Source organism: Felis catus, chromosome B3 (assembly GCF_018350175.1).
Source record: "Felis catus isolate Fca126 chromosome B3, F.catus_Fca126_mat1.0, whole genome shotgun sequence".
NCBI classification, from domain to species: Eukaryota; Metazoa; Chordata; class Mammalia; order Carnivora; family Felidae; genus Felis; species Felis catus.
The window spans coordinates 117890907-117902419 of record NC_058373.1 but is presented as its reverse complement, the minus strand read 5'-3'; the positions used below and the strand labels follow the sequence as shown (position 1 = coordinate 117902419).

At 45.9% G+C, this 11513-nt stretch overlaps 1 protein-coding gene and 1 pseudogene across 3 annotated transcripts in view; one reads left to right on the top strand and one right to left on the bottom strand.

Moving 5' to 3' along the window:
• Positions 1-11513, top strand: part of DPF3 (double PHD fingers 3) — a 307348-nt gene that overhangs the window by 92946 nt on the left and 202889 nt on the right. The gene's annotated exons all lie outside the window — the stretch shown is intronic.
• LOC109500912 lies at positions 1540-2295 on the bottom strand (annotated as a pseudogene).

Below are 11513 nucleotides of genomic sequence, written 5' to 3'. Positions count from 1 at the left end.
GCGCGGGGCCAGTTTCTCCACTTCTTTGCTGACACTTGTGATTATCTGTTTTTCTGATTCTAGCCATGCTGGTGGGTGTGATGTGGTATCTCACGGTGGTTTCGATTTGCATTTCTCTAATGGCTAATGACGCTGAGCATCTTTTCATGTGTTTTTTGACCACTTGTGTATTTTGTTTGGAGAAATGTCTACTCACATCCTTTGCCTGTGTTTTAATTGAGTTGTTTGTCTTTTTTGTTTTTAAGAAGAGAGTTTATTTTAATATGTTATTGTTACTTCCTCTACGCTAGCTGGTCGTTGTTGTTACTTCCTCTACGGTAGCATGGTGTGACCAGCCTGTGGAGATGGAGGGGTAGAATGGATCACTTAAAAGCAGGCTGGGGTCTCTGCCTTTTAGGCCACTCTTCAGTGTTTTTGGGGAGGACTCCTCTTCCTTACCTGCCCTTAGCAGCTTTCTCCCCCAGAGTTTCTGTTCTTGAACCAATTCTTACTTGTTGTCAATTTCTTCCCAGTTGACCTCATCCACACCCATGGCATCCACCACCATATATGTGATGATTACTCTCAAATGCGTATATCCAGTTTGGACTTCTCTCTGGAGCTCCACACCTGCCTCTCCAGGTGGAACTTCAGCGTGTTCAAAACCTACTACATTTCTCTTCTCCTGGGTTCCCCGTCTGGATGACTGGCAGCATCATTTACCAGGTCAAAAAAGCTGGAGGTCGTCTTGGACTGCTTCTCTCTCTAGGGCACATCTGCCCTCTTCCTGTCAAGTCCTGTGCATTGGCTGTCTTTAGCAGCTCTCTCTAACTTGTCCTCCATTCTTCATTCCATACTGACTGCCTTAGGTCAGGTCTTTGTCATTCCAACTAGACTCCCTAGTTTTGAATTACTTCCATCTATCCATCCTCTGCTGGAATGATCCAGTTATATTCCTCCCATTTCAAAGTGGTTCCTTATTGCCTGAAGGATAAACTTCCTCCTCTTTTGTCGAGTGTTCAGACCCTCTTGGGTCTGATCTCTACTTGTCTTCCCAACTTCATATTCCCCTGCTCATTCTCCCCTCATTTCTTATTTTATTTTAATTAATTAATTAATTATTTTATCTATCTATTTATTTATTTTTGTGGGGTGATTCTTTTAATTATACTCCATAGACAAGAAATGGTTATAAATTTATAAGAAGTTACAAATTTATAAATAAGTTGATAAATTCATACAGGACTGTTTCAACCAGAAGTTTCCCTCCCATAAGAGTTATAAACTATGCAAATCTTTTATTTAAAATGAAGTGATAAATTATAGTTAATGTGTAAGTATAGTGTGCCACGTTCAGGTGTGGAAATTATCCTCAAAGTCGCTATGTGTGACTTTAACCAAACCTTTCCTTTCTGTTTATGCTTCTGGCTGAGAACAGAAGTGATGGAGCCTTAAAGTGACTGGAATACTCTTCACATGGTTTCTTGTGACCACAGGTTGGGGGGGAAGGCTTTTTCTCTAGAGTCCAAAGACAAGATAAAAAAGTCTCTTGATTTGAAATCAGAAACGATTTGCTTCTCTGCTAGCCACAGCTCGGATATTGCCATAAACCTTTGAGGGAGGACTTCCCAGGATGACGTTGCAAATGGCGGTTCTTGCCATCTTCATGTTTTGGAAAGAGCCAAGGATGTGAACTTACAGCCAAAACCATCCACGTCCGTGTCACATTCTCTATGGTGAATTTGGTTTTTCCTCCTTTACCAGCAATTCTTCCTATCCCTCTTGACAGGTGGTCTCCCTAGAGCCCCCTTTAGGGGCTTCACATCTGTGATTTCAAAGGACTCTAGGAAGAGGTCATCCAACCTAATGAGGGCAAGGGCATCCTCTACCTGAAACCCAAGAATAAAGGCTTTCACAAAACCAGCTGCTTTTGTCAGAGCACTAACATCTTTGGTTTCTTTACAAGTCCTGATCTCTACGTTCCTCGATTTTAAGTTAAAGCGCATCTGGAGTGCCAAACGTTCTACAATAGGAGTAAATATCTTCATCCAGTTTTCTTTCAATGGCGTGTATCTGTTAGCCGGGACCGGAATTTTCCTTGTTTTCTTCTTTTCCACTCAGGAATCCGTCCCTGGCGAGGGGTGGGAAAATGGGCCTCTTTGTGGGCCGGGCCTCCTCTGTGTCCCTGTGGGCCATGTCCCTGCCCTCCCCCCACTCGGACAGCTGCTCAGCCTGGTTTCTTTGTCCGCCAGCCACCTCATGGGTGACTTGGGTGAAGCCGTTCTTGGCCCCTGCACTCTGGGCCTCCATCTCCGTTTCTATCCCCAGGAATCTCCCCTCATCTCTTATTTTAGCCATAGGAATTCTTTCAGGTTTCTTGAATGGTCTGTGTTACCTCAAATCTCCAAGCTTTGACGGCCATGCTACTGGCATGACGTTTTTTTTTTATGTTTATTTATTTATTTTTGAGAGAGAAAGAGAGAGAGAGAGAGAGAGAGAGCGAGAGCGAGCGCATGAGTAGCAGGGGGAGGAGGGGCAGAGAGAGAGGAGAGAGAGAATCCCAAGCAGACTCTGTGCTACCAGCCAGTCAGGAGCCCAACGTGGGGCTTTATCTCATGAACTGTAAGATCATGACCTGAGCAGAAATCAGGAGTCGGATGCTTAACCAACTGAGCCACCCAGGCGTCCCACTGGCATGAATTTTATCTGTGTGGCCAAGGATAGATTTTCAGGGCTAGATTATGGATCCAATATGGCGCCAATTAAATACTACTGTAGATAGAGAACATGGCAGACTGTGGTTTGGATGTGGATTTTGATTCAATAATTTATTTATATGAAAGGATTTCCAAACTGAATGGAAATTAAACTGCATTTAATTGATTTTGTGGGCCACCTGTACTGCAAAGGTGATGGATTTTTGGGGAAAGATTCTGACATTTGTCTCATCCATAGTCTGTTGTTACTTTTGTTACTTTCTGAATCAAGAACACCAGGATACATGATGTGACAAGTATATGTGTATTTTGGGAGCTAATGGGACAAAATATTTGAAATCAGATTGGATTCCAAGGTTGCCATAGCTACTGGCTACTATGAACACCAGCATCACATATTTGTTTGGAACCCTACATCTCTAACTTCTGCAATGTCTTTTTTTTTTTTTCCTGAGGGTGTTAGTCCTCAGATAAAGAAACTGGGTGAAACTGAAGGAATGATTCCTTCTGAATCCCTTTCTGGTCCCTTCTGGTTCCTTTCCGAATTTTTAACAACAATTTAATTTAGTTTAGATTATTCTTTAGTGCTTTCTCACTCTCCCTCAAATTTTTACTTAGAAAAATTTCAAGTCTTCTGAAACGTTGCAAGAATGGTACAATGAACACCCCTGTAGTCTTTACTCAGAGTCACCATTTGCACATTTCCCCCAAATGGTCTTTACGATCCTCTTTGTATTTTGGTTACGGTATCAGATAGTCTGAAGAAGACCAATGATGCTTGCTGGGGTAGAGAAGTTAGTTGCTGGATCCTCCTGTGGAACTAATTTATTCTCTCTCAGTTTCCAAATGGATGGAGAAGCCATAGATCAATGGCCCCTTCTGAGAACTTGTTAATCCTCTCCTCATGTGAAGCTGTGAATGTGATCATTTATTTTTTCAGGAAGAGTGAGATTTGGTTCATAATACACCATCCTCTTCTGGGGATGTTTCTGAGCTTCTGGCAAAGCTCAGTGCTACAACTGAAGCCTTGAACTCTTGGCTCAGCGCTGCCACTGAGTGGGGCCCCCGTGGATGGTCTTGAGCAAGTTCCTTTCTCACTGTGAGCCTCAGTTTCCCCATCTATAGAATGAGAGCTTGGATCGCCTGCTTTTTTAAGTCCCCGCCCTGCCCCATGCTCACGTCCTATGCCCCTGTGATGGTCAGAAAAATTCAGTCCTTCGGGAAATTGCCAAAGATACTTACTGTGCTTATGAGATGAACTCCAGAATTTATTGCTGGCTGGGCTTCAGCCAGGAGCATGTCTGGTTTATAATGAGGAGTGTTTCTCCCCTTGTAAGAGCCACCAGTGCTCTGTCGGCCTGCTGAGGTGGGAGGTGGGCTTGGTGGGGATACAGGAAGCAGCAGGAACTCTGACCCTTTTGTTGGAGCCTCTCCACCTCCTTTCCTTTGAGGTTGTCTGTTTGTTTAATTTGTCATTTGCCTTGCTTCCCACGCCCTTTTATAGCTACTTTTGTTCAAGGATATGGCCATCTCCTTTTTCTGTCCTTGGCCTACCTCCAGGTTAAATATCTAGGGAGGATAGCAGCCACCTGAAGGTGTGATGACATGAGTGGTGTTAGTGGTGGGTCTCAACAAAGCTGTGCTCTCATTGGTGGAGTAAGAGCTGTTCCAAGTGCAGGTAGTTGGGTGGTGGATTGATATTGCTCTTGCTAGAGGATTCCACAAAGTCCCCCCTGCCCCAATTCCTCCCACGCTTCCCCCCCCCCCCACACCGCCATAGAGCCCCAGGCAGAGGTCCTGGACTGTCCAGACTTTCTTTTATGTATTTAATCCCCATGGGTACGATTTGGGAAAGTTCTGGTAAAGGAGAAAAGGACTTAGATGTGGCAGGGTTGAAGACAGGAGCTGGTGGGAACAGGGTGATTTAGGGTTCATTTATTCATTCAATAAATGTTTATTGAAGACCTACTGTATTATTTGTGGGTCCATTTATCCAGACAGTCTTAAATCTGGGTAGCCATTGTTAATGTGTTATGTGTTTAGAAGTGTTAGAAATAATATTATTAATGGTCATCCTTCCTCTCCCGGCCATCATGTGCCAGGCATGTTGCTAAGTGGGTTGTATCTATTCCATCCAATCCTGCCAACCACTCTGATGAGGTAGATGCTGCAGGAGAGGAAAGGGAGGTTTAGAGCAATCACTTGGTCAAGGTCAGGCGACAACGACAACAGGAAGGAGGAATAATTGGGATTTGAATTCAAGTGTGATTTCAAATCCCACCCTCTTAGCCTCTGTGCCTTTGGTTTATGGATGGATGCCTGTCTGTGCTAAAGTTTTCACTGGTTTAAAAGGTAAGGACAATAGAACTACATTTTTAGTAAGGCTTTATTTAATTCAGTGGTTCTCAACTGAGATGATTTTGCCCCTGGGGGTGTTTGGCAGTGCCTGGAGACATTGTTTGGTTGTCACAACTTGGGAGGGGCTACTGGTATGTTATGAATAGCAGCCAGAGATGCTGCTAAATGCCCCAAGGTGCACAGGACAGCCCCCCCATTCTTCTCCCTTCATCCCCATAGCAAAGATTTATTGGCCTAAAGTGTCCATGGTGCTAAGGTTGAGGAACTCTGATTTAATTTGAAGGATTAGCCTTAATCTTATATTATTCTGACTTTTTGGATACGTATGAAATGTTTTTTAAGAAACAAAGTAGTAGATGGCAGTTAATAGATGGCAGTTGGGTTTTAGATTGTCCTTATTTGGCAAAATAAAAAAAAAGTTGGCAAGACCGTGTTGATCCCTCTAATTTTTGTTGTAACAAATTTCCTGGACTGTGAAATCCAGACATCTAGGAATTATTTGATCTAGGAATTGTGTTTTAAAAATACTTTGTTTGTTAAGAATTGATGAAAGAAAGTGTCTTGTGTCACAAGTAAGACAATGCTTAAGGTGCCCTTGGGCTCCTGGGGTTTGATTTAATAACAAACATTCATTGACCACTTAGTGCCTAGTATGTGCCAGGCCCTATGAGAGGTCAAAAGACATTTTGACCTGTTGAGTTTATGGTCTTCCTAGGGCAAAAAGTGTACACGCGTGAAAAAGCAGGGAACAAAAAGTGAGCCTGGCAAATGATGGCCAAGTTTAATCACAGGTTGATACTAACATGGCAAACCAAGGGGTTTCTACTGGAAAGAATTTTAGGTTCCTGGCTTCAATCCACTACCCAGTAATTTATGTGACCTTAGACAAGGCCCTTAATTTCTCTGCCTCTTGCTTTCTTATTGGTTTCCTGTCTTGGGTGAGGGCCCCTCAAGCCCGAAGGTTGACACCTCCTTTCCTTCCTACCTTCAATGGGGAACCCAGTCCTATTGATTCTGTTTAGGGACTGTCTCTAGAGTCTGCCCAGTCTCTTCCTATTCCAGTGTATTCTTCACCCAGAAGCTGGAATAATCTTGCCAAAACATAAATCTGATCATGTCACCTGCCTCTGCTTGAAACCTTCAGTGGTTTCCTCATTGCCCACGGGATAAAGTCCAAACTCCTTGGCAAGGCTTTCTTGGCTCTATGGTCTGGGCCCAGCCAACCTCTTCAGTCTCCTTTCTCATCCTTTGCCCTTCACCACCCCTCACCCCTTCCGTGGTCTGGAAATGCCAGACAGCTCATTCTTCTCTGAGCACAAATTGCTGACCCATCCCTCTCTTTTCCACCTGGCAAAAATCACAGTAGTCTTTTTTTTTTTTTTTTTAACTTTATTTATTTATTTTGAGAGAGAGAGAGGGAGAGAGTGTGAGCAGGAGAGGGGCAGAGAGAGAAGGAGAGAGAGAATCCCAAGTAGGCTCTGCACTATCAGCGTGGAGCCCCATGCAGGGCTTGATCCCATGAACTGTGAAATCAAGAGGTGGACACTTAACCGACTGAGCCACCCAGGTGCCTCTCACAGTAGTCTTTTAAGGTTTGTCTCCATCATTTCCTCCGGAAGCTGCTCCAGATCCTGGAGGCGGAGTGCATTTCCCTGTCTCTCTCCCTCACTGGACTGTGACCCATTTGAAGGCAGCGCTTGCATTTGTCTTGTTCTGGCTAGAAAACGCGATACCCAGCATGGTCATGGCACATGGTAGATGTTCAACGATTTTTTTTAAATTGTTTAATGTTTATTCATTTCTAAGGAGGGGGGAGGGGCAGAGAGAGAGGGAGACACAGAACCCGAAGCAGGCTCCAGGCTGTGAGCTGTTAGCACAGAGCCCGATGTGGGGCTCGAACTCATAAACCGCGAGATCACGACCTGAGCCGAAGCTGGAGGCTCAACCGACTGAGCCACCAGGGTGCCCCTCAACCATTCTTGAGTAGGAAACAAATGGATAAAGGAGGAGTATTTAACATGGAGATGATAGTGTTTTGCCTTTGTTTACCAACCAAGGTTGCTGGTGGCATGAACATAAAAGTAATATTTATTGAAGAGCTGAAAAATGAGAGGCTACACGCATGCAAAACATGTATTTGTCACTGTTTTCGAAAGGAGAGAATGTTAGCTTTTGAAGCACAGGTGAAAAAGCCTTAGAATTTCCTTCATTCGATCACCGATCACCGTTAGCATGCATGCATGTGTGTTTATGCACGTATATGCGGTATTGCTAAGCGTAAAGGGGCACATGGTTGTCAGGTACGGGGAATTGGTATATCAAATAGAAAACTCCAGATGGCCAGAATTTTGTGCAATTCAGCAAAAATGTGCCTTGTTGATACAGGAGCATACGTGCCTTGAATTGTGACTCAGTGGCCTGGACCTGCCTGGGGACTTCTAGTGACAACTGGTCCTTTGCTTTCCCAGAACTAGGGCTGAGCTTGGAGCAGGGGCAGGAAGGAGGGGCTTGGTTTCCTTTTTCTTTTCTGTCCCATTTTCTTTCTCCTCTTTCTGATCCCCCTGTTGTTTTCAGTAAGGTCTGCCCCAGTCACCCACACTGAACGTGATACGTCAAAGCCAGAAGCAAAGCCATGAACGGAAAGGTCTGGACTTGTGTAACTCTTTGCACATACTATCCTACTAACTTTTATTATCCATATCTGTGGATATGCCTTATTCCCGGCACCACTTCCCAGACTGTAATTCCACTGAGGGCAGGTATTTGGAATCTCTGTATACTTTTGGACCTGTACAGGTGCCTTGCGCTATATAGGAGTGCGTGAATGTTTGCCGAATGAATGTATGAGCTCACCACATAAGAACAGAGTTTACCTCTTGTGCCAGTTCCTTAGTATACCATGTCTCTTGTTTTTGTTTGTTTGTTTGTTTTTGTATTTTCTGAGAGGAGTCTTCTTCCTTTTACCCAGATCAGGATAGAGGCAATTTTCTTTGACCTTCCTTTGGGAACCATCACTGTCACCCACAGGGTTGATTCTCTTTCACAAACCACCTCAGCTCTCAGAGGCTTTGCGTTTCAGGGCTGGATCCCTCCATTTCCCAGACCTTTGAAGGTGGCCCTGCCTCGGAGCAGGGGGAGCTGGGAGTCGTCAGGGTGCAGGGAGGAAGCCTAAAGGATTAATTGGTTCAACTTTATTACAAAGGCTGGTCCTATTGTTTACAGGCCATTAAAAACCGTGATCATCTTCCCAGGCTGGGGCAGACAGCAGCTAGCTGCTTTGATGCATGTCGTAGAGAGATAAGGAAAATTTATCCCTTGTTTTGACTTCAGGATTTCTTTTTGGTTTATTATTTGACTCACTATTCAACTTTCTCTCCAAAAGTCCCTGGTCTCAGACAACTTTTTCAAGTTGTTGGCAGGGAGGGTTCAGATTAGGATCCTATAATTTTGGAGTTGAAAGAGACCGGGATAAATGACTATCCCTAACCTACCCCCGCCCTCTCCCCACACCTCTGGTTCCCTATCAAGCCCCCCCCCCCCCCCCCCCCCACTTCCTGGACACACCAGCTTCTCAAGTAATTTGCACTTACTGATCCCTGAGCAGGGCAGACTTTTCTCATGACCTTCAGCGGATCCTCCCCCTTCCAGGATGGCATCTGCTCTGCCGAGATGACTTTTTGAGCCCTCCCCAACCCCAAATTCCCAGCTCCCCACACCGAGCATTCCCAGAGTACTATGTACATAGACAGTTGGGTTGACTTACCATCCTCTGTGATAGGTGTATCTAGGCTTTTCCCGGATGGGCTGGGCAGAGCCCTTGAGGGTCCTCACCCACATCCTAGACAATCTGTGTCCCCCAGGGGCCTTCTTGAGGGCCTGACTTTCCATCTGGACAGGTACAGGCATTGGGATGTAGGCTGCAGCCCCCCTGCCGTGGTCAGGTTTTTCCGTAGCGATCCTGTGGGATTTTCTATGTCCTGGACCTGCAAAGAAGCCTCATACTGAAGCCTAGATACCGACACTTACTTTTTAGCTGCTTGATTGAAGGGTTCCAGTGTGCTCTGCAAGAGAGTCACCAACCAGCTTGGCAGACACTGGGCACGCACACGTTTGTTGAACAAATGAATGAATGGATGTAGGGAAGAGAAATGCCGGCCGCTGCCAGTCACTCCTTAGGGGTCTGTGTATTCAATAAGTATCTATTGAGTGGCTGCTCTGGAGATGTGTAAGACCCAGTTCTTGGCATTTGAGAGCATACACCTAGAGGGGTGTGAGACTAATTATAAGACAAGGCGGGCAAGCACCCTGGAAATAGAGAGATGAGCTCTTGTTGAAGGAGCATAAAGGACAGTGGGTTACTTTGGAACGAGGGGATCAGGGGAGCGGGGGAAGGAGATGGCTTTTAAGGATTTCAGTGAACAGGGAAGAGAGAGGAAGGCAGATTCAGATTGGTGAACAGCAAGGACAAAAGTTTTGAGACCTAAAATTGTCCTCAGCTCACCACAGACCAGTCCTGTCAGCCCGGATCCAAAGCCACATCTCTCGTCGGCCAGGGTGGCTCCAAATCCATCTTAGACAACACCAAATAATCCCAGGAATTTTTTCCAGGCGTCTGACCCTGGGGCAAGACTCGGGGCAGACATTCCTTTCCTCCAGACTTTGCTGGGGCCCTGTGTTGCTGGATTTTGCTCTTTGGAGGGTGCATAGGAGAACATTCAGAGATATCCTAGCATTGGTGACGGTGGATAAGCATCTAGGACCAGATCCCTCAGTTTCCATAAGACTTTTCTTTGTCCCTCCCCCAGCTGTCCTCCTCAGAGCCACCCCTTCTGAGGGTTTGCTCATGCTGTTCCCTTTCCTCCGAGGCCTTCCTCCCATATCTATTTGTCCACGTGTGTCTGCCCTTCCCCAAAGGCCCAGCCTCCTCCTGGAAGGAAGCACATCTTTTCTGAGCTCCCAAAGCAAATCCCTGGGCTGAGGGCAGGGCTGGAGATCGGCCCCTCCCTGTCTCTCAAATGCTGGCAGTCCCAGAGATAAAGGAAAGAAAGGAGCTTCCTACTCCCGGTTTTATTGCAAACAAGTATCCAGGGTCAACGTGATTTTCACACATTAAAGACTCCTACCAACCCCCCCAGTTTTTCATGTTCTCAAGCTGCTTGGTTATGTTCCAGGGAGAGGGACGCAGCCAAAAAGGAGAATTCTTAATCTTGGGGAGAGGACCGAGTGCAGAAATGTCTTGGAAATGGAAGAGTCCCTTGGCTCCTTGCTCCGGCAGCACTACAGCCCATATATAACCGTGGGTGAGCTCCCCCTCTCCGTGCGGCTTATCTCTGCCTCACATTCACAGACTCACCAGCCTGGAGTCTCTCTGGATGTTGGCCAAGCCAGTTGGGAATGCATAATAGCTGAGATACGGGATGGGGCGAGCCCGCCATGTCCTTGCACGCTGCCGTGAAGGTCTTCCTTCTCCCCTTCTTTCCCCCCTTCTAGCCTCCTCTGTCATTGGGAGGTAATCTTTGTGGTCCCACTTCCCTAGTATTTGAAAGAAGGGGGATCCAGATTCCATGTTTGCAGGTGACTGTGCTGGTAACTATGGACACCCTGGGGAATGGGAGGGAGGTTTGGGTGAGCAGATTTAGACCAAATGGAGTTTAGCTAGCTGCCATTTTGAAACCTCAGCTGAAGGGTCTTGTGAGCTGAAAACCTTGCCTGTAAGCCCTCCCTCCACCCCAATCCCCTGAGCTCATTTGGGTTTTATGACCAAGATTTTGTCCTTCTGTTTTGCTTTGTGGTAGAAATAGGGATGAGGACCAGAAAGACCTCGGGAAAGGATTCTAGCCTGATGGGAGCAAGAACTCCTGGGAACTTTGGTGAGGTGTTGGTAGGGATCTGGGCCCTGCCCTGGAGGTGTGGTGGATGCAGGCTTCTCCTGTTAGTGCTCCTGCTCTGGGAAAGCCTCTGTTTTGGGTGCACAGCTAGGTGCCCCTGGAATCCCTGAGTGGGCACAGTTGCGAAAGCTATCGCTTCCTTTCTGAAGATGTCTTGGGTACTGACAGAATGGATACTTTCCATTCCATAGTCAAACTAGAATTACCGGGTTTTTTTTCTGGTATATTCTTTTCTTTCAGTGCCTTTAATTCATTCAACACTATTCTGGGCAAGTGTCTGTTTCCCCTAGGTGAGTGGTGCAGGATTGATGCATGGGATTGTAATAAATTCAGATGCTTCTGTTGTTTTATATTTATAAGTTAAGTTGTGTTTGTGTGCGTGCGTGCGTGCGTGTGTGTGTGTGAGAGAGAGAGAGGCATTTACTCCAGAGCTAAAGGATGGGAGTGGGGTTAGGTGATACCTTGGTTATGGGAGAAGATGCTGATGATGTTTGTTTCTAGGATGGTTGGGTTGATCTTTATGAACCTTACCACTTTTTGTTTGATTTCATGTTAATATTCATCCCTGTAT